Consider the following 23,377-nt stretch of genomic DNA (forward strand, 5'->3'; position numbering starts at 1 on the left):
ATATTGAGGAAAGTCCCCTCTATCCCCATTTTGGCAAGGGTTTTCATCATGAATGGGTGCTGGATCTTGTCAAATGCTTTCTCTGCGTCTATTGATATGATCATATGATTTTTATCTTTTCTTTTGTTGATATGATGGATTATGTTGATTGATTTCCGAATGTTGAACCATCCTTGCATCCCTGGGATGAATCCCACTTGGTCATGAGGTATAATCTTTTTGATGAGTTGTTGTATTCTATTGGCTAGTATTTTGTTGAGAATCTTCGCATCCGTGTTCATCAGGGATATTGGCCTGTAGTTTTCTTTTCTTGCGGTGTCTTTGTTTCCTTTTGGTATTAGAGAGATATGGGCTTCATAGAAGCTGTTTGGGAGAGTTTCTGTTTTTTCAATTTCCTGGAAAAGCTTGAGAAGAACTGGCAATAGGTCCTCCTTAAATGTTTGGAAAAATTCGCTAGTAAATCCGTCTGGGCCTGGGCTTTTGTTTCTGGAAAGACTTTTGATTACAGTTTCAATTTCCTTGATGTGAATAGGTCTATTCAGGTACTCTATATCTTCTTGATTCAGCTTTGGGAGATGGTAGGAATCCAGAAATTTATCCATTTCTTCCAGGTTCTCGTGTTTCATGGCATACAGACTTTCAAAGTAGTCTCTGATGATCTCTTGAATTTCTTTAGTTTCTGATGTGGTATCCCCATTCTTATTTCTGATTCGATTTATTAGGGTTCTCTCTCTCTGTTTCTTTGTGAGTGTTGCTAGTGGTTTATCTATCTTATTTATTTTCTCGAAGAACCAGTTCTTGGTTTCATTGATCTTTCGGATTGTTTCTTTGTTTTCCGTGTAGTTGATTTCTGCTCTAAGTTTTATGATCTCTTTCCTTCTGCCCGATTTAGGCTCTTTCTGTTGATCCTTTTCTAAGGTCTTGAGCTGTGAGGTCAAATTGTTTATGTGCATCGTTTCTATCGACTTAAGATATGCTTGCAGAGCTATAAATTTTCCCCTTAATACAGTTTTCGCTGCATCCCATAAGTTCTGGTAGTTTGTGTCTTCAGTCTCATTTGTTTCCAGGTATCTTTTGATTTCATCCTTGACTTTGTTCCTGACCCACTCGTTGTTCAGCATCAAGTTGTTTAATTTCCAGGTGTTTGATTTGGTTCTCCGTGTCTTTGTGTGATTCACTTCTATCCTCAGTGCATCATGGTCTGAAAAGATGGCTGATACTATTTCTATCTTCCTGATTCTGTTGAGGTATGTTTTGTGTCCTAGCACATGGTCTATTTTGGAAAATGTTCCGTGCGCGCTGGAGAAAAATGTGTATTTTTTCTTTTTGGGGTGTAAATCCCTGTATAAGTCCATAAGCCCTTACTCTTCTATTACTTCTTTCAAAGCTAATAATTCCTTGCTGGGTTTTGTTCTTGTTGATCTATACAGAGGTGATAAGGCGATGTTGAAGTCTCCAAGTACTATTGTGTTGGTAGTGATGTCCTCCTTAAAATCTGTTAGCAGTTGTTTTAAATATTTAGCTGTTCCCTCATTAGGTGCGTATACATTTAAGAGTGTGATTTCTTCCTGTTGTATGTATCCCTTGATGAAGAGAAAATAGCCTTCACTGTCCCTTCTAATCTTTTTCAAGTTGAAATTAATGTTGTCGGATACTAGTATGGCCATCCCAGCTTTTTTGAGGGAGTTGTGTGCTTGCAGGATTGTTTTCCATCCTTTGACTTTGAGTCTGTGTTTGCTCTGGGTGTTGAGATGAGTTTCTTGTAGGCAGCAGCATGTTGGGTTCTGTCTCTGTATCCATTTTGCCACTCTGTGTCTCTTAACTGGTGAATTTAGACCGTTGACATTGAGAGAGAGAATGGTTATGGGGTTTTGTGTCATCTTTCTTGCGGGTGTGTTGTGGTTGTAGGATTTGTCTTTTCTTATAATAGTCCCTTTAGGCCTTGTTTTAGGTTTGGTTTTGAGTCTATGAAGTTCCTGAGCTGCTGTTTATCTATAAAATAGTGTACCCTTCCTTCGATTTTGAGGGAGAGTTTAGCCGGATAGAGTATTCTTGGTGAAGCATTCATTTCAGTGAGTTTTTTGACTATATCTTGCCACTGCCTTTGGGCTTGGAGGGTTTCCTCTGATAGGTCTGCTGTGAATCTAAGGGATGCTCCTTTGTATGTGATTTCCTTCTTTGCTCTTGCTGCTTGCAGTATTGTGTCTCTATCGGCAGTATCGATCATTCTAATTATGATATGTCTTGGAGTGTTTTTGTTGGGGTCTCTTTTAGCTGGCATCCTTCGGGCTCCTTGAACCTGAATGGCTGCATTGTGCAGCTCTGGGAAGTTTTCAGCAATGATTTGTTTGACGGTGTTTTTTTCGTTGGGATTGTTTCCCTGAGCTTCAGGTAGTCCCACGATTCTAATATTGTTCCTCTTGGAATCATCTGCTAGGACTCTGATTCTCTGTAGAGCCATTTTGAGGTCCCTTGCCACTGTTTGTTGTTGCGTGTTGGCTTGTTGCAGCTGATCTTCCAGCTCACTGATTCTCTCTTCAGCTGTGGTCATTCTATTTTTAAGAGAAGAAACTGAGTTTCTCATTTCGTCTATGGAATCTTTTAATCGTGACATTTCTGCTCTCATTTCTTCTCGTAATTTGTCGATTTTTTCTGTGGTGTTACTGGCTGTCTGTCTGACTGTTTCATTGAGTTGATTGAACATCTTCATGACTTCGTATCTGAATTCTATGTCAGAGAGGTCCCTTACGTGAGCTGTATTGACGGAATGTTCTAGATTGTTTTTGTTGTTCTCCCCTTGTGTTGGGGATTTTCTTTGTTTCTTCATATTGCTGAGTAGGTTGGGGACTAGATTCCTTGGTGACTAGGTTCTTTAGTATGGGAAAATAACCTGCGGCCGCATGAGCGGCCGCCCGCAGGAAATTAAGTCACGCCCACTTTTGAGGCCACGCCCACTTTTGAGGAGGCCACGCCTCTATGGAACCCTGGGTTTGGGATGAGATGGGCGCCGTGGTCAGGAGTGAAGAGGGCAGGGCAGACGCTCAAAACTGCTTCTCTTCAGGCATCTCGGGAGACACCTGGGGTCCTGCAAGGAAAGATGGAGGTCACAGGGTCACGAGCCAGCAGCCGAGCTGACCTGGATTTAGGATGAGATGGGTGCCGCGGTCAGGAGTGAAGAGGACCCATCGTTGTTACTGGTATTTGGCATATTGGGTACACCACAGGAAGTTTGCCAGACTCTGCCATATGGGCAGGTTACATTCAGTAGCCTGCCAGTTTGTCCAAAGTAGGAATGAGATAATAAGATGTCATAATAAGATGTCGCGTGGCCGCAAATGCGGCCGTGTGGTTCCGGGAGCTGGTTTTTATAGTCTCTGAGTCTTGGCCATTGATGGGATTACATGGCACCAGGGGGCCAGTTGGTGGGTGTGACCCCCGCCTACTGGAATTCAGAGGATGTGGGTGGAGGATGCTCAGCCCTGATCCAAGTAGGCTTGGAGATCTCAGCCCCGGGACCCACTTGCCTTTGTTTCACTGCTGGTACCTTCAGGTGTGTGGAGAGTGGTCTCAGCATGGTGGTGGCTGGTCCTGGAGGTCTTCGGCTGCTGGAGCCCTGGTCGGGGAGGGGAGGAAAGCTCAACCCGCTCCCCTTCAAGGGGCGCCAGCGAGGAGAGCCAGGCGCGGGGGCAGGAGACTGCACTGTTCTCTTCCAGGAGCTGGTTTTTATAGTCTCTGAGTCTTGGCCGTTGATGGGATTACATGGCGCCAGGGGGACAGTTGGTGGGTGTGACCCCCGCCTACTGGAATTCGGAGGATCTGGGTGGAGGATGCTCAGCCCTGATCCAAGTAGGCTTGGAGATCTCAGCCCCGGGACCTGCTTGCCTTTGTTCCTCTGCTGGTACCTTCAGGTGTGCAGAGAGTGGTCTCAGCATGGTAGTGGCTGGTCCTGGAGGTCTTCGGCTACTGGAGCCCTGGTCAGGGCAGGGAGGAAAGCTCAACCCGCTCCCCTCCAAGGGGCGCCAGCGAGGACAGCCAGGTGCGGGGGCAGGAGACTGATATACTCCTGATATACTGATATATACAGATTTGATATACTCCCTTATCAAATATTAGATTATCATATATTGGAGTGTGTGTAAGGATATTCAACCCAATTCCATTGGTCTGTGGATCTTTTTTTCCGATACCATGCTGTTTTAATTATTACTACTCTGTATTATAGTTTGAGGTTGGGGAGGGTGATGTCTCCCATCTTTTCCCCCCAAGAATTGCTTTAGCTATTCTTCGGGGCTTGTTGTTCCATATGATCGTTAGGAGTGTTTGATCGATTTCTTTGAAGAATGTCATAGGTATCCTTATAGGGAGTGCATTGAATCTGTATAATGCTTTAGGGAGTATTGACATTTTGACAATATTAATTATTCCAGTCCATGAGCAGAGAATGTGTTTCCATCTCCTCGTATCCTCTTTTATTTCTTGAGGTAGCATTTTGTAGTTTTCTTGAAATAATAAAACTTAGAGCAGAAATTAACAACATGGAAATTAAAAAAATAATCCGAAAGATCAATGAAACCAAGAGCTGGTCTTCAAGAAAATAAACAAGATTGATAAACCACTAGCAAGGCTCACAAAGAAAGAAAGAGAGAACCCTAATAAACTGATCAGAAATGAAAAGGAAACCATCACAAGAGAAATCAAAGAAATTCAAAAGATCACCAGAGATTACTTTTAAAGTCTGTATGTCATGAAAAAAGAGAACCTAGAAGAAATAGATAAATTCCTTATGTATCTTCAAGAAACTCATGATTTAAAAAAAAATTAAAATAAACTCCCCTTTCTATACATTAGTAAAAATGATTAAGTGCCAAAAAAACTAAATATACCTAGTATCAGGTGTTTAAAAATGATTAAATAATGTGTACATAAATTTGAAACAAAATATTGGGATCAAAGCAGTTTATACCTGGCAAAATTTTACATGTAGGGGCCAGAGCGATAGTACAGTGGGTAGGGCGTTTGCCTTGCACACCGCCAACCCGGATTCTATCCCTGGCATCCCATATGGTCCCCCAAGTACCACCAGGAGAAATTCCTGAGTGCAGAGCCAGGAGTAGCCCCTGAGCATCGCTGGGTGTGACCCAAAATAGAAAAAAATTATATGTAAAAACAACAAAAAACTTTGTTCTTCAGAAATCAATGAAATATATCAAAAAAACGATCCAAGCCATAAATGAAGCCAAAAGATGAATTGAACAAAATAGGTAAATCTTTATCCAGATTCACACAAAAATAGGAGATAAAATGCAAATAAATAGTATCAGAAATTAAAAAGTAGTCGGAATAGATACTACAGAAATATAATGGATCTTAAAACAGTATTATGAAAATTATATGACATTAAATTGGACAACCTAGAAGGAATAGACAACATTTTTGAAACATACAATGTTCCAGAAATAAATAGAAAACTTGACTAGATTTTTCACTAGTAACATAATTGAAACAGTTAGCAAGTCTCCCTCAAAACCAAAGCCTAAGGTTAGATGACTTCACTAGTGAATTCTACCACAGTCTCAAAAAAAATGTTAATCTCTAATCTTCACAAACTCTTCCATAAAATTGAAAAGAAAGAAAATCTCCAAATATATTCTATGAAGCCAACATTACCCTGATTAGGAACATACAAGGATATCACAAAAATTATATATCTCAATACCTATGATAAGCATAGATATAAACATTTTAAACAAAATATTAGCAAAATTAATTCAACAATACCTAAAAGAATTATATACCATGGTTAAGTAGAATGTACCTAGGGCATGAAGTTAGTAAACTGGAACAACATAACAAGAAGAAAGAAACGTCATAAAATCATCTCACTAGACAGAAAAAGTGGGTTGGGAAGGGGTCCTTGGGACACCAGTGGAATGAAGGAAGCTCTCTGGTGATGGGTCTGGTGTTGGAATTACACAAAACGTGTAATTCTGTAATCCTGGTACCTCAATAAAAGTGGTTTTAAAAATGACAAATCATAATTTTATGATTTTAAGTGCTCAGCAAATTGACTATAAAAGTTATGTATTTCAACATAATAAAGTACATATATAACAAACCCTCAGTCAACTTCATATTCAATGTTTTTAAAAAGAACGGTGTTCCTCTATTATTAGGGAAAAGATAAAATTATTTACTTTCATTAATACAATTAATATAGTATTGGAAGATCATGCAAGAGCAATCAGACTAGAAAAGGATATAAAATTTATTCAAAGTAAAAAGGAAGAAGACTATCACTCTGCTGACAGATGATAAGATACGATTCATCACTCGATCACTTGACTTCCCATTAATCATTGATTTGCTTCCGTTAATCATTGATTTGCTTGGGTGGGTGCCAGTAACATCTCCATTTGTCTTGTGCTAGTGTAGCCCAATGGCGTCTGTTCATTCTAGGCACACGAAGAGTCTCAAACCGATCATTCAGGGTCTTGATGAAGAAGTCTGACCATCTTGTAGGTGGGAAGCCATGCAGTCTTTTGATGTCCCATGGAATCCAGTCGGTAATGGCTCTAGTCCAGCGGTCACCTCCAAATCTCATTATGTGTCCAGCCCATCTGATTTTCGATACTACTCCTGAAAAACTTAAAGACTCCAGTAAAGAGGTTTATGAACAATAAATACAGTGAAATACTAGGCTACAAAATTAATATTCCAAAATCTGGTGAATCTCTATATGAGATTCATGAACTAGCCAAAAGAGAATTAAAAAGCAATCCTATTACAATCCCATCAAAAAGATTTAATGTCTTGGAATCAATTCAAGAAAAGAAGGAAGAAACCTGTAACTGAAATTATAAGATAGTGTTGAAAGAAATAGAAGACACAATCTCATCTACAGCCATGATCCAGAGACTCATTGTCCTCTCTCAGAAGAGAGCATAACACTACACAGCCCATAGCCATGCGCCAGACTCCGTGCCAGGCTGTTTCATTCAGGGTACCCGAGAAGGGGACTGGTGAGGCCCTTCCCACCCTGAGTGACCAGCCTCAGCAGCTGAAAACCTCCAGAACTCAACTGCCGCCCTGCTCACAGCTGCTCTCCACACGCTGGAGCTGAGCCTTTACTGTCAGTAAACCTATCCCTGAACATCTCATACCTCGGACATCTCATACCTCACAGCACTCATATTCCAAGAGCAGCACACCATATTTGATGGAGTTTAAAGTTGAAGGCGACCAATCTTAGAGGGAAATATATTTTTACATGTATACATATGTATACATGTGTATATGTGTGTGTGTATATATATATATATATATATATATATATGCACACAAGGCTCAATCTTCAACATGTTAGTAATCTCTTATATAAGTGCGTAATGGCCGCTGGGTGAAATACAATCATCTTCTCACACTTTCTTCTAAGTAAATTGTTTTGCATCACTTTTAGCAGTTTATTCATAACAAACAATACAGAATGAATTTCAGTTCTTCTTTGGGGCAGGGGTTGGGGATCGGAATAGAAACATACAAAATATGGTGGTAGGAAGGTATTGTGGTGGTGGGATTGGTGTTCGAATATTAAATATAATCAAATATTGTGAACAACTTTGTAAAAATAAAAGCAAATAAATAGAAGACACACAAAAAGACACAAATAGAAAACACATGCTCATGGATTAAAAGAATTAACATATTAATAATTGTATTATCAAAATTGATATACAGTTTCAATGTAACCTTCCTCAAAATCTCAATGGCATTCTTCTTATACATAGAACCAAAAATTCTGAAATTTATTTGGAATACAAGAAAGTTTGAAAAGTAAAAAATTCTCCTGCGGAAAAAGAGCAAAATTGGAGCTATCTTCCTTCCTGACTCAAAGTATATAACAAAACAACAATATTAAAACAGTATGATACTGGAGTAAAACAGGCACAGATCAATGGAACAGAATTGAGAAACCACACATAAGGCCACACATATATGTACAGCTAATTTAAAACAAAGGACATAAGAACTTACCATAGAGAAGTAAATTTATCTTCAATAAATGGTGCTAGGAAAATGGGACAACTTATACATGCAAATTATAATTTTGAATATAATTACAAAATATTTTAATTAATTAATTATAAGAATAATATAGTTTATAGTATAATAATATAAATCTATATCATTATAAAATGTATGTTATTTACATATTAATTTTATATGAATGATACTTATAGGGAATACTATTCCTGTATTACGAAGACAAAATCATCTCATTTGAAACAGTGTTCAGTGCATAGTATTATGCTCAGTGAAATAATCCAGATGGAGAAGACAGACACCATGTGGTTTCACTTGTAAGTTGTGTATATAGAGAAAACAAATGGATTAACTAAATAAAATAAAACAAATGGATTAACTAAATAAATATACTATACAGTTTATATATTCTATAATTTATAGTATAATTTAAATAAAACTATATTGTTTATATATTAATATAATTATAAGAATGAAATTATAAAATTGGATAATTATCTAGTACCATAAGCAAAATTAATTCAAAATCTATTAGAGATTTGACTGTATGACCTAAAATACAAAAATACATAGAAGAAAACCTAACTAATATATCAGCAGTAAAGATATGGTTGGGTATTCAACTCCAGACAGTGGAAAGGGAAATAAAAATAAGGGACTGGATAGTCCAGAATGGTAGGGTTCTTACCATACACACAGCTGATCAGATACCTTTCTGGCCCCTGAACCATGACAAGAGTGATCCCTGACTCTAGAAGCAGGAGTATGCCCTGAGCACTCAGAGCTCTGGCCCAAAAACCCAAAAAATAAATAAACAATTAGACTACATCAAACTAAAAACCTTCTACACACAAAAAGCAACTTTCATCAAATAGAAATGTCTATAAATGGAGAAAATATTTGCACCTTATACATAAAGGGGGTTAATATACAAAGTATACAAAAGTCACATAAAACTCAACAATAAAAATATGATTATATGGAGGATCTAAATATACCTCTACTAAGAAGACATATATACAAAAAGAAGATTACATCTCTTATTATCAGAGAAATGCAAATCAAAATTACAATACAATACAATATCATTTCACACCTGTGGGAATGTCTATTTTCCAAGAGACCAGAAATAAATATGAGAGAGAATGTGAAATAGACACTTGTAGGCTATTGATGGGAATAAAAATTGATACAGTCATTACAGAAAGCAATATAGATATTCCTAAAATTATTAAAAATTATAATTTTATATATTCTAGTTATTACACTCCTAGGGGGTTGCCCAATAAATGTAAAAACATAAATTTGAGAAGATGCATACACTCTCATATTTATTGAAGCATAATTTATGTGGTCACATTTATACATATATATGTTATATATATACACACACTATGGAATACAATTCCTGTATTACGAAGACAAAATCATCTCATTTGAAACAGTGTTCAGTGCATAGTATTATGCTCAGTGAAATAATCCAGATGGAGAAGACAGACACCATGTGGTTTCACTTGTAAGTTGTGTATATAGAGAAAACAAATGGATTAACTAAATAAAATAAAAATAAACTTTTGGACTCTAAAACCAATTACTTCTTACCAAAAGGGAAGGGGGAAGATGGTGGGTAAATTGGGACCAAAGGGACAATTTTATGATGAAGTAAATAATTGGACTTTTAGTGGTAGTCTCAATAATGAACATTTGAAGCAAAAGTTATAATATAATCTTGTTCTAATTTTTTTTAAAAAGTGATAAAACCATGTTCTGACAAGCAAAGTTTCAAAAAATAAGAAACAAACTAAAACATGAAAAATTAATAGAATGCAGTTAATTATACTAATGCAATATTATACATTATAATGCATTTCAATGACAATAATAATGTCCCTACTGGCAAAGAAAACAATCCACTTGCACTTGTGATCATAATTTATAAATTCTAAATAAAATATGGATCATGGCAGGTACTCTTTTCCTTCCCAAAACTTATTGCCATTTTTTCTCTCACTGGATTCTAAAATGCCACGTTATCACTTTCTCCAGCTCCCTCCCAGCAAGCCACAAGTATCAGATCTGTTTGGGGGAGTACGGGAGTGTGTTGCAAGCTTTCTCAACTCCTCATCCTGATTAGGACATAGTATTTGTTTTTGTTGTCGTTTAATTTAGTCACCACGAATTACAAAGCTGTTCATGATTACATTTTAGGCACTAAGTGTCCCAATACCAGTCGATTCACCAGTGTCCACTTCCCTGCCTCATGAACTGGGGGAGAAGGCCCACTGGGATAGAGAAGATGATGGTTAGAGGGATTGCTCAGAATGGGAGATGGGTACTGAAAGTAGACTAAGGACCAAATGTGATGGCCTCTCAGTATCTGTATTGCAAGCCATAATGCCCAAGAGTAGAAAAAGAGTATGGGGGTGGGGGGGCAAATTGTCTGCCACAGAGGCAGGGGAAGGGTTGGGGTGGGGGCTTATTGAAGACATTAGTGGTGGAAAATGTGCACTGGTGGAAGGATGGGTGTTCGATCATTGTATGACTGAAACTCAATCATGAAAGCTTTGTAACTGTATCTCACAGTGATTCAATAAAATTAAATAAATAAATAGTGGTTTATCAGGGGTTGAGAGATAGGAAAATTGGGGAAATTTTAATCAAATTTTGTCAAATTTTAGTCAAATTTAAAATCATCATTTTAAATAAAGAATAAGTTTTGGAGTTTGAGTTTCAGCATGGAGACAATAGTTAAATACCCATTACTTACTGGAACATTGCTAAGATAGTAAATCTTCAAAAATTTCCCCATACACATACAACACACATATATATAAATTATACAATGATGTGAAGATGTGTTAATTAAACTTATTGTGCATTAGCTCATCATATTGTACATCTAAAAGTGACATAAGTCAGGTACTTTGTGAATAACTTGGAAAATATAATAATTTAAAATAAAAGTCAAAGATAAACATCAACATCTTCTACATTTCATGAATATAAAAATGAGTAATTATATATGTTGAACAGAATACATAAATTAATATTTGTACAGTTCACAAGAAATTGTAATTAGTTACTTTTGAAAACAATGTGAACAGTTAAAATTCTACTGGCATTACTACATGACTTTAGACTCTTATTATAAATTAGATATATTCCAATAAAGAACTTGTTATATAATTGCCATCAACAAAGTACAAAATAAATTATTTTCTAATCACAATAACTGATAAATAATAATAAATAATAGTTCTGAAGTATATCAAAAATGTTATAGTTACATATATTCTATAAGGAAACTATAGTTTTAAAAATGATAATTTCATAGCCAATTGGCTTTATGTCAATGCAGCAAGACAGATATGCTGTGTGCTCCTTGAAAACAGCTACTCTTTCAACCAGGCTGCCATCCTGCACATATCAGCAAGCACCTTGGGAGCTGACCAATCTCAAAACCGTCTGTGCATCTTAAGCAGGGATATAGCTCCCTAGCAGCAATGGACGGTGGGTGTAGTTGATGCTTTCAGGTTAATCTAAATGATGGGGTCGGAGCGATAGCACAGCAGGTAGGGCGTTTGCCTCGCACGTGGCTGACCTGGGTTCAATCCCTGGCATCCCATATAGTCACCCAAGCACCACCAGGAGTAGCTCCTGAGTGCAGAGCCAGTTGGAACTCCTGAGCATCGCCAGGTGTGAGCCCCCTGCCCCCCAAAAAACAAACAAAAAGTCTGAACGCTAGGTAGATGGTGGAGTCAGCAGTGTTGTTCCAGGGCCAGGAAATGGTTTGCCCAAATACTTTGACTTCCTTCATATAACCTTTTAGGGGTTCATTCTTTCATTTATGAAATACAGGCCATATCACAAAGGGGCCTTCTCACAGAAGTATTGCTAAAATCAGATGAAAGACTGAAATAAAAGTGCTGGGGCTGGGGTGGGGGGGCAGCGCTTCACTTCTTTTAAGGAAATTTGTCAATGGATTTAAGTCCCACTCCCACTGAGTAATCCAGGATGAGTTTACCTTGACACTCTTACAGATGCAAAAATCCTATATCTAATAATATCACACTTGCAGGTTCTGGGTAGACAAGCCCCTTTGGGGGTCATCACCCAATTTTCTTTACACAATTTTAGGGGGAGTCACTTTGAGGGGTGAAGAATGAGAATATTATTAATATAATATTAGCTCTGCAGCTACACATTACAATTATGGTCGGGTGTATTAATTCTGTTTTCATGAGAAGACTGGCTACTTATGAGTCCTAGCAAATGCTCAACTCCAGTATGCTGGTTCTCATACTCACACTGTATTTCTCCCCTAAGCACTCACTTCTCCAAAGGTGTGTCTTTTACCTCCCCAAGAATATCAATGACAGAGAAGCTGAAGCAACAGGATGTAAACTGAGTAGCCATGAGAAAATGAGCTGCTGCCATTTACAGTAAGGCTCCCAAAGACTGTGTTTGGTGTCCAGAAAATTCCATTCAATTGAGAGTGTGAGAAGCAGCAGCAGCAGAATGCTAGAAAGACCACATTCTTTCCACTGCAGAAGCCTCTGCCGATAGACAGCCACCACTTAGCTCCAATTCAGTAAAGTGGAGTGATAAGCAAGGGAAAGCCAATGCAAAACAATAAATCTTTCTTTCCATGAAACCTTTTATCTGAATATGTGTGTGGGGGGGAGGGTGGAATGTAACCCTAGAGCAGTAGCCTGATGCATTTATTAGCTGTAACTGAGTTTTCCAAAGATATAGGATGAGTTAATTGTTTGTGTGCCCATACTTACAGGATCTTATAGGCTTGGCTTCTTCTATACATTTAAAATGTACAAAATCACAATGCTCCTGATGAGAACCTAGATAGCTCAATTGCTTGAAAAAATAAACCCAGGAACCACTGGACACTGAAATGTTCCACTAGTAGATCCGAATAGAGGGTCTCTGGCTGGGTACCGTTATGAGTTGTGTAATAGCTATTTCACAACAAAATAATACAAACTGTGCATGTTCTTGTATTTTGTGCCCATTAAATAGTGAAAAGCAATAGTTCATAAAATAGCACTCAATGTGTATGTTCTCGTATTTAGTGCCCAAATACGAGGGCAGAGGATGATAAGGCCTAACATATAAATCACCTACTTATTCATCTAAAGTGGTTCTTCTAACCATTAAGAAATCAAATATAGGACTCACAAATAAATCTCAGAAGATAGCAACATGCTGTGAGATGCCTCCTCACCCCTTGCCAGGCTGACTTTATCTGGGGTACCAAAGATGGGAACTGGTAACCCCACCATCTGCCCCACCATGCCTCTGAACCCCCCAAATCACCACCATTTAAAAATTTAACTCCAGCTCTATCACTCTATTTAAAATTTTAGAATTCCTGGAGCATGAGATCTAATACTTTATGCCACTGATGTACCAAGAGTAGCATACCACATTTGATGAGATATAAAGCAGAAGGTAACCGAGCTTAAGGTATATATATGTATATATGTGTGTATATATATTTATATATATATAAGCACATAAGGCTCTGTAGGATAATACTGGTTTGTCCTTTCTGCCTTGCCACTGGGAGCTTAGGTTTATTGGGTTACTCCCATCACAGTGATCCCATTCCTCTGTGTTTATTTGTTTGGTTTTTTTCTTTTTGCTTTTTGTTGTTGTTGTTGTTGTTGTTGTTGTTTTTGGAGCCATCAAGTCCCTGTATATGAGATCATTAACATATTGTTGCAGGTTGAGCCTTGTGTAATCACAGAGTGACCAGGAATCCCTCAGCTCTCTCTCGCCACCTTGTTCAGTGGTCTCGGGCCGCTTCCTGGTGCCATGGGCAGACAAAGGAGGAAACGAGGGCCAGGATGGTTGGTCATCAGTTGCCATTTATTCCATTCTCCCAGGCACCTGTTCCAATTCTGCCCATGCGCCTGCTCCTGCATTCTTCACCTAACATTCTTCTCCCCCTGTCCCCTTTATTCATCTCTCTGCACTCAGACTCAACACCTTGCTCTCTGTCTCTCTGTCTCTCTCTGTCTCTCTGTGTCTGTCTGTGTCTCTCTGTCTCTCTCTGTTTCTCTGTCTCCCTCTCTCTGTCTCTCTCTCTCTTTCTCTCTCTCATCTCTCACCAACTCCCCAGCGCTGGGGGTAGCACAATCAACATAGCAAAGCTCTTCCTGATCTCTGATCAGGCTCAAGGGCAAAATACCAGAGACACAACAATTTTCACACATTTTCCTCTAAGGAAACCTTTTTGGATCATTTGTAGTGGATTATTCACTACAAGGAAAACAAAATAAGTTGTTCGGCATCTGCATTAGGGCAGGCTTGAGTGGTGGTGGGAAAATTCAAAATAATGGTGGTGGGAAGGTGTAATGGTGGTGAGATTGGTGTTGAAATATTGAATATATTAAATTATTGTGAATAGATTTATAAAAATTATTTTTTTAAAGAATGCACTGAGCAATGACATATCTGTCCACATATCTGCCTATTTATGGAGGTTAATTAAGCACAAATACATACATTTACAAATCTAAATACAAATGCAGTGACATTGTACTTCTGGAATTATATGCCAGTTCTTCCTAGGGGACTTTGCCAGGTTTGAATAGCTAAAGTGATTCTAACCAATGGCCCCAATGTAACATTGGATAATGCTTGGGAATATTTTTGATTGTCATGACTTGGGGGTGGGGTGGTACTAGCATCTAGTAGGTAGACACCAGAGAGCTGCTCAATACTCTATACACATTGTACCAAACAGACACTAAAAGTAAAGAGTTTTGCAGTCCAATGTGTATATTAAAAATATACACCCACTGTTGGAGCACCAGCTATATTTGTATCAAGCCAAAAAAAGTATTCAAGCTAAATAAAATTATTAAGGCAGAGAATTATATTGATCCTCTTTCCTCACCATCTATGTTGCTCTCTTCACTAACCTATCATAGTCATAACTCAGCTGTATCACCAGTAAAAACAGGCAATCAGATCTCCTGTGATAGCAATTTCCCTGAGCTACCTGTCAAGTTCTTAGCTACAAATCACTAAACCCACTCTACCAAGTTTAAATAAAAATGTATCTATTCAAGAATACAGAGCACTCCACAGAATTTCCAGGGGTAGTCAATAAGAATGTCTGACTGGGGAGCTATAGAAACCACAATGTAGCAAAGACACCAGGTACATTCAAAAGATAGCCTTTACTACCACCTTAATCAAAAGATTGTTTTAGTACTCTTATCCTCCTTTCTCTTGTTCCTTACTCTGAACTGAATTTTCATGCTGGTAGGTCTAGCTAATGTTTAAGTGCATGATGAAATGATGAAAGGATGGAAGAGCAGCTAAACTTGTGGATATGTGAAGTGATGACCAACAGAAGCATCTCTGGTAGATTAAAAGTCAACAAAAATGTATATGTTAAAAATATACACCCACTGTTGGAGCACCAGGTGCACTTAGATGCTTGCCTTGCTAAGACCAGATGTGGGTGAATTCCCAGTCCCAGACCAACATCCCTGTGTACCTGCTTACAAAATACCCTCCTCATATGACCAAACAGCCACCCCACCCCCAGCATCAGTCATGAGGAGAGTTCCTACGGGCATACCCAGTCCTAGGAAGATGGGAACACTGATCCAAGACATTCAAAGAGCGCTAATCAAAATAAACCCAAATACAACACCAAGATACAGCACATCAAAATAGCAAGACGAAAAGAGACAGACACTTTAAAGTAGGAAAAAAAAAACAAAAGAAGAAAAAAAAGAAAAGACTAATACACAAGGGAATAAACGCATAAAATTTACAGCAGATTTATTTAGTAAAACTCTACAAGAAAAAAGAAATTGGAAAGACATATACAAAATATTGGAAGGAAAGAACCAAGAATCCTCTACTTAGTAAGACTATCACCCAGAGTTGAAGTGGGGGGGGGGGCAGATAAATAATTCTTAGACAAAAGAAAGCTGGAAACATTTATAACATCTAAACTAGCCATGCAGTAATATTTGATAGCTTTTTATAAGAAGCAAGCATTAAAAGGCCTAAGCAGCCAACTTCCCAATAAGCACAAGGCAACAAATTACTTCAATCAATTGTTTCTCTGTCAATGGATTAAATTCTCCTGTAAAATAGCAAAGAGTGGTTGGATGGATCAGGAAACAAAAGTCAGCTTTCTACTGCTCACAAGAGACATACTAAACTCCCATCATAAGCACAGACTTGGAATTTAGAGGTGAAAAACCATTGTGCAGGTTAGCAGAAGATATTTAAAAAGCTGGGACAGCTATATTTGTATCAAGCCAAAAAAAGTATTCAAGCTAAATAAAATTTTAAAAGATAAGAGGGCTGGAGAAATAGCACAGCAGTAGGATGGTTGCCTTGCACTCAGCTGACCCAGGTTTAATCCTGAGCATTCCATATGGTCCCTGAGTACCTCCAGGAGTGGTCCTTAGTGCAAAGCCAGGAGTAACCCTTGAACATAGCCAGGTGTGTTCCAAGAAACCAATAAAAAAAAAAGATGGAGATAGGAATTGACATTACATATTGGTTAAGGGGTCAATAGATCAGGAGAACTTAACTCTCATCAATATATATGCACCAAAGTGAAGGGGAAGAAAAGTTTATTAGGCAAATTCTCACGGTCCTCCCGTTGTTCATCAATTTGCTCGAGCGGGCACCAGTAACGTCTCCATTGTGAGACTTGTTGTTACTGTGTTTGGCATATTGAATACATCATGGGTAGCTTGCCAGGCTTTGCCGTGCGGGCGAGATACTCTTGGTAGTTTGCCGGGCTCTCCGAGAGTGGCGGAGGAATCGAACTCGGGTCAGCCATGTTGGCTGCGTGCAAGGCAAACACCCTACCCACTGTGCGATCACTCCAGCACAGGCAAATTCTAATAAATATAAATAGTTACATCAGTGACAACACAATAGTAAATAGTCATGATAAAATCTCTCAACAAAATGGGAGTCTAAGGAACTTTCCTCAATATAGGCAAAGCCATCTACCAAAAGCCCACAGCAAGCATTAGTCTCAAAGGAGAAAAACTAAAAGTCTTCCCTCTAAATCGGGGACAAGACAAGGTTGCAGACTCTCACCACTTCTATTCAATATAGTACTGGACGTACTTGCAATGCAGCTAGTGAAGAAAAAGATATTAAGGCCATCCAGATAGGAAAAGAAGAAGTCAAGATCTCACTATTTGCAGATGACACTATAATATACTTAAACGACCCTAAAGTCTCTATCAAGAAGCTCCTAGAAACAATAGATTTGTATAGTAGAGTGGCAGATTATAAAATCAATATTCCAAAGAACATGGCTTTCCTATATGCAAATAATTAATAAGAAAAAAATTGATATTGAAAAAGCAATCTCATTCACAATTGTACCACAGAAAATCAAGTACCTCGGAATCACCTTAACTAAGGAGGTAGAGGACCTGTACAATGAATACTACAAAACGCTACTACAAGAAATAAAAGTAGACGAGGAAATGGAAACATTTCCCTGCCCATGGATTGGGAGAATTAACATCACCAAAATGGCAATACTCCCCAAAGCATTATACAGATTCAATATGATCCCTATAAGGTTACCCATGACATTTTTCAAAGAAATTGGTCAAACACCCCTGAAATTCATATGGAACAATAAACCCCCACAAACAGATAAAGTAATCATTTGGAAAAAGATGATGGGAGGTATCACCTTCTACAAAGCAGAAGCAATTAAATCAGCATTGTAATTTTAAAACAGGTATTGTATTGAAGACAGACTCGCAGACCAATCGATTAGAGTTGAATATCCTGGTATAGACCCTCAAATATATGGTCACCTAATCTTTGATAAGAGAGCAAGGAATAAGAAGTAGAGCAAGAAAATCCTCTTTAACAAGTGGTGCTGGGAAAACTAGACAGCTACATATAACAAAATGAACTCTGACCTCTACCTAACATCATGCACAAAAGGCAGATCAAATTGGATTAAGGACCTCAACATCAGACCTGAATCCATCAGGTACATGAAAGAATACATAGGCAAAACCCTCCATGACATTGAAGCTAAAAACATCTTGACCAAGCAAGTGCACAAACAATATAGACAAATGGGACTCATTAAACTTAGATGTTACGCACCTCAAGAGAAATGATGACCAAGATACAGAGACAGCCCACAGAATGCAAAAAAATATTTTGCCAATACCCATATAATAAGGAGTTAATATCCAAGATATATAAGGTGCCGGTAGAACTTTACCAGAAAAAAAAAACATGTAAAGCCCATCTAAAAATGGAGAGAAGAAATGAATAGAAACTTCCTCAAGGAAGAAATTCGAAGCCCAAAAGACACATGAAAAATGCTCTACATCACTAACCATCAAAACAACAATGAGATATCATCTCACACTACAGAGACTGGCACACATCCATATGAACAAGAACAACCAGTACTGGCACAGATGCAGGGAGAAAGGGCCCCTCATTCACTGCTGGTGGGAATGCCGACTGGTCCAGTCTTTTGGAAAACAATGTGCACATTCCTCAAAAAACTAAAAATTGAGCTCCCATTTGACTCTGCAATAGCATTTCTGGGAAAATACCATGGACATCCAAAAACACACAGTAGAAACATCATCTGTACTTCTATGTTCATTACAGAACTTTCCACAATTTTTAAACAATCTGTAAACAACCTGAGTTGTTTACCTGACAACAGATGCCTGGATAAAGAAATTATGGTACATCTACACAATAGAGTACTATGCAGTCATCAGAAAAAACAAAGTCATGAAATTCACTTATAAATGGACGGACATGGAGAATATCATGCTGAGTGAAATGATTCCAAAGAAGAAGGACAGTCATAGATTGATTGCATTCATCTGTGGAATACTTATGTAATATGAGACCCATGGACTGTAGAAACAAGGGCCAGACCTTGTTGTCCATGAATGAAAGCTTTCCACAAGTGGAAAAATGGGGAGAGGGCCTTTAGGATAGAGAAGCAACCACTCTGACAATGACACTTGGAATTATCACTCTGGAAAAGATCTGAGTGCTGAGTGTAGGTAAAGGGATATACATGATAACTTGTCTGTGCCTGTAGTGCAAACCATAATGTCCAGAAGGAAAGAGAAAGAATAAAAGTGCCTGTCATTGGGGCAGACTGGAGCAGTGGCAGGAGGGAAATTGGGGACATTGGTGGTGGGAAGTGTACACTGGTGAAGAGATGGGTATTAGAAAACTGTGTGATTGAAACCCAATCATGAATAACTTTGTAACTGTGTATCTCACCATGATTCAATGAAAGAAAGAAAGAAAGAAAGAAAGAAAGAAAGAAAAAAAGAAAGAAAGAAAGAAAGAAAGAAAGAAAGAAAGAAAGGGCAAAGAAGTCTAGAAAACAACACAAAGGAACAACTGAAACCATGAGCTAGTTTATTTTATTTCTCTTGGGTTTTATTCCCCACACTTTATTTAAATACTGTGGTTTACAAAGCTGTTCATTAGGATTTATTATAAGCACTCAATATTCCATCACCAATCCCACCACTTATGTTACCTTCCCTCCATTTCACAACCAATCCTTAAGCCTGCCATATCAAGCCTTATCAGGTCCTCAATAATTTATTTAATATTACTTGTGATCAATAATTTGCCAAGAGAATAAATTGTTTCAAAAAATTGTTTCCTTAGAAGAAAGTTGTGAAGATTGGTGTGTCTCACTTTGAAGCCATTAAATCCTTGTATAAGAGATTATTAAAATGCTGTTACAGATTAAACCTCCTGTGTTTACAATTTCTTATTCGAGATTGGTTGCCTTCTATGTTACATCCTATTCAATATAGTGTGCTACTACTAGTTTATCAGTGTTGTAGAGTTTGAGATATTGCAAGACCACAAATGAGGCTACACGCTCCAAAAATCCAAAAATTTTAAGGGGGGAAACAGCTGCAGTAACATTTTAAACTAGGTGGCAACTCTGGTGTGTGTGGGTGTCTGAACGTTCTGGAAGCACAGGGAAATGGTGCAGGTAGTTCATCCAGACTCTGGGAAATCCTGGAGATTTAAGTCACAAAACCCATATTCCAGAGTTTTCAGCAGATTAATTTCTGGATGAGGTTCATGTTGAGCATTGGGTTTTAGCCAGGATTATGGAGACGATTGTGGAGTATGGGAGTTTTCAATTGGTGAGGTTATTTTGAGCAGGCTCTGGGCTGACCATTCCTCATTTGGGGTGCCCCAGATGACTCAGCCTTTCTCAAGGGCACCTGGGAAGGTCTTTTGGAACTTGTTGATCTCTTTTGAGATTTATTTATGAGTCTTTGGATCATGGCTGGTAAATGAGTCTACATGATGGCAAAGGCAACATGGGTGTGACTTCCAGGACTTCTGGAAATACAGGGAGATGGGGGAGATAGCCCCCCAACTACAGGAAAGCATGGAGATTTTAGTTACAAAACCTACATACCAGAGTTTTCCAGCAGATTCAAGTTTTGGGTTTTTTTTGAAAGAAGATATACCATTGACAAACGTTTAGCTAGGCTCACAACAAGATAATAGATTAAACAAAAATAAATCAAAACAGAGACAAAAGTGGAGAAATTATAACAGATACCTAAGAAATATGAAAAGAATCATAAGAGTTTACTATGAATAATTTTCTGTCACTAAACTGGAGAACCTAAAAGAAATAAATTAATTCTTTGAATCATACAATCTCCCAAGACTAAATCAAAAAGTAGAAAATCTAAACAGATTAATCATGAATTTAAAAAAGTAATGGGCCTAGAGCAATGGAACAGTGGGTAGGGTACTTCTCTTGCACACAGCCAAGCCGGGTTCAATCTTTGAAGCTCCATATAGTCTCCTGACATCACCAGAAGAGATCCCTGAGTGCAGAGCCAGGAGTAATCCCTGAGAACAACCAGGTGTGGCACCCCCAAAAATGGGGGGTAAAAAGAAACTGAAACAGTAATTAAAAATCTCCCAAGGACTAAAGTCCTGGTCCATACAGGTCCTCTAGTGAGTTACACCAAACCCTCAAAGAAGAATTAGTACCCATACTCCTCAAGCTCTTCCAAAATAACAAAGAAACAGAATCACTCTTAATAGCTTCTATGAAGCCAATATTACCCTGATAAATAACATTACAAAGACCCTCAACAAAATCTTAGCAAGTCTAATTCAACAATATATAAAACAAAATCATACATCATAATCAAGTGGGGTTCATTCCAGGAGTGCAAGCATGGTTTCGTACACACAGATCAATTAATGTAACACTTTGTAACAGCAAGGGAAACATAAACATTGTATTACAGTATCGACTGATGTAGAGAAGGCTTTTGACAAGATTTTCCATGTATTTATGATTTAAAAATTAAGAATAGAAAGTATGTACTAGTCATCTACAACATATTCTTAGTTAATACCATTCTCAACAATGAAACTATGAAAGCCTTCCCTCTGAGATCAGGCAAAGATATCCACTTTCTCCACTTTAATTCAATAGTTTTAGAAGTTTCCAACATAGCAATCAGACAAGAAAAATAAATCAAAAGTATTCAAATTGGAAGGGCTGAGCTATTACTATTTGCAGATTACTTGATAATATACATAGAAAACACTGGAGACCCTCCCCCCCAAAAAAACTCTCAAAAATTACAAGACAATATAGCAAAGTAGCAGCTACAAAATCAACACACACAAAAATCTATGGAATTTCTGTATGCAAATAGTGAAGAAGAGAAAAGGTATTACACCAGCCTCACCTTGCACCTTCCCACAACCATTATTTCCAATTTTCCCAATCACTCTTGAGCCTGTCCCCATAGCGGGCCCTCAATATTTATTTTGCATTGCTTATTATATGACAAACTTTTGCCCTCAGAATGCAAACTCAATTACCAAGCAGTGGGGAGGGAGCACAGAGAGTGGGAGAATAGACTACACTACCAGTGACATATGGTCAGTGGGAGAGGACATGGGCACTTCAGTGGTGGGAAACAATTTATATTGATATATATATCAATACCATAACTTTGATGCTCCATAATTACCTAAAGTATTATGAGTAGATAAAAGAAATAAGCTATAATAGAAGTCTATTTTTTACAAATAAACTAGAGTTAGTTCATTATTTTTCAGAATTTATAATGTGTCTTTAAACAGAAACATGCATAAAATAAAGTAAGGTACTGACAGTTGATAAAAAATCTGCCTGTACTCAGTGTGGGGAAGCAAATGTGAAATCAATTCCTCGTGTGTGTGTATGTGTGTGTGTGTGTGTGTGTGTGTGTGTGTGTGATTTCACAATTCCTCATTCATTCTTCATGGCAACTCCACAGGACATGATGGACTACAGAGTGAGATTCCATTCTAGCATGTTAGGAAGGGACACAAGTCAAGTTCCTCTTAAGTTCAGCAACTCCTGAGAGTGCCTCCTTTCTGAGGACACACTGGGAAGAGCTGAGCACTGGTAGAGGCTTGAAGACTAAGAGAATTTCCCAAAGAACAGAAAAATGGGACGAAAATACAAACTTTTCCCACTTTCCCATAATATTTGGGGTGGGGTCTCCCAAGCAGTATTCAGGGACACCAAGGACCACAATCCTGGTGATACTTGGGCCAGCTAAGGAGGTCCAGAACAATGCTCAAACTGAGAACACAGGTCCAACAATGCTGGGGGTGACACCTGGCGGCAGTGCTGGGAAAAACCACTTGGTTCTGGAAATCAAACTTGAGGTCTCCTGCATGCCAGGAGTGCACATAAACTCTGAGGTGTCTTCCTGGCACCACAGGAGATTATAGTTCTATCAAAATGTCAACCACACAGGGGCTCTTAGAGTAAAACCTCCAGAGAAATTAGAATAAATTTTCAAAGATGAAAGAGCTCAAAAGTTTTGAGTTTGTGCTTTTAATTCAGACCCCATGGAGTTAGAGAAAGTTTTCTTCCTGATACATGAGACCAGCAATATACCACACACCTCTCATCACCTCAGGCATGGCCACCACACAGGGCTGCCTGCGAAAAGCCAGTCGCCAGCTCTAAATCCCAGAAAAGATTAGCTCCACACCACTCAGTATGAGTATACTGCAGAAAAGAGTGTGTGACAGATGAGCAAATAAATCCTGCCAGAATACAAGCTTTTCTAAGGATTACCCAACCAAGTGAAAATTTTTCAGTTTCAGAGAATATACACAAAAGAATATGCCTGGTGATTATAACCACAAAAACAATAAGGGCAATATGCTTCACTTGCTCAAATATCCAGAGTTCGTGATGGCAAAGTCAAGTCAACTAGGGTAGCATTTTGTTTCTTGGTGT

Source organism: Sorex fumeus, unplaced genomic scaffold (genome assembly GCF_029834395.1).
Source record: "Sorex fumeus unplaced genomic scaffold, SorFum_2.1 ptg000037l, whole genome shotgun sequence".
NCBI lineage: Eukaryota > Metazoa > Chordata > Mammalia > Eulipotyphla > Soricidae > Sorex > Sorex fumeus.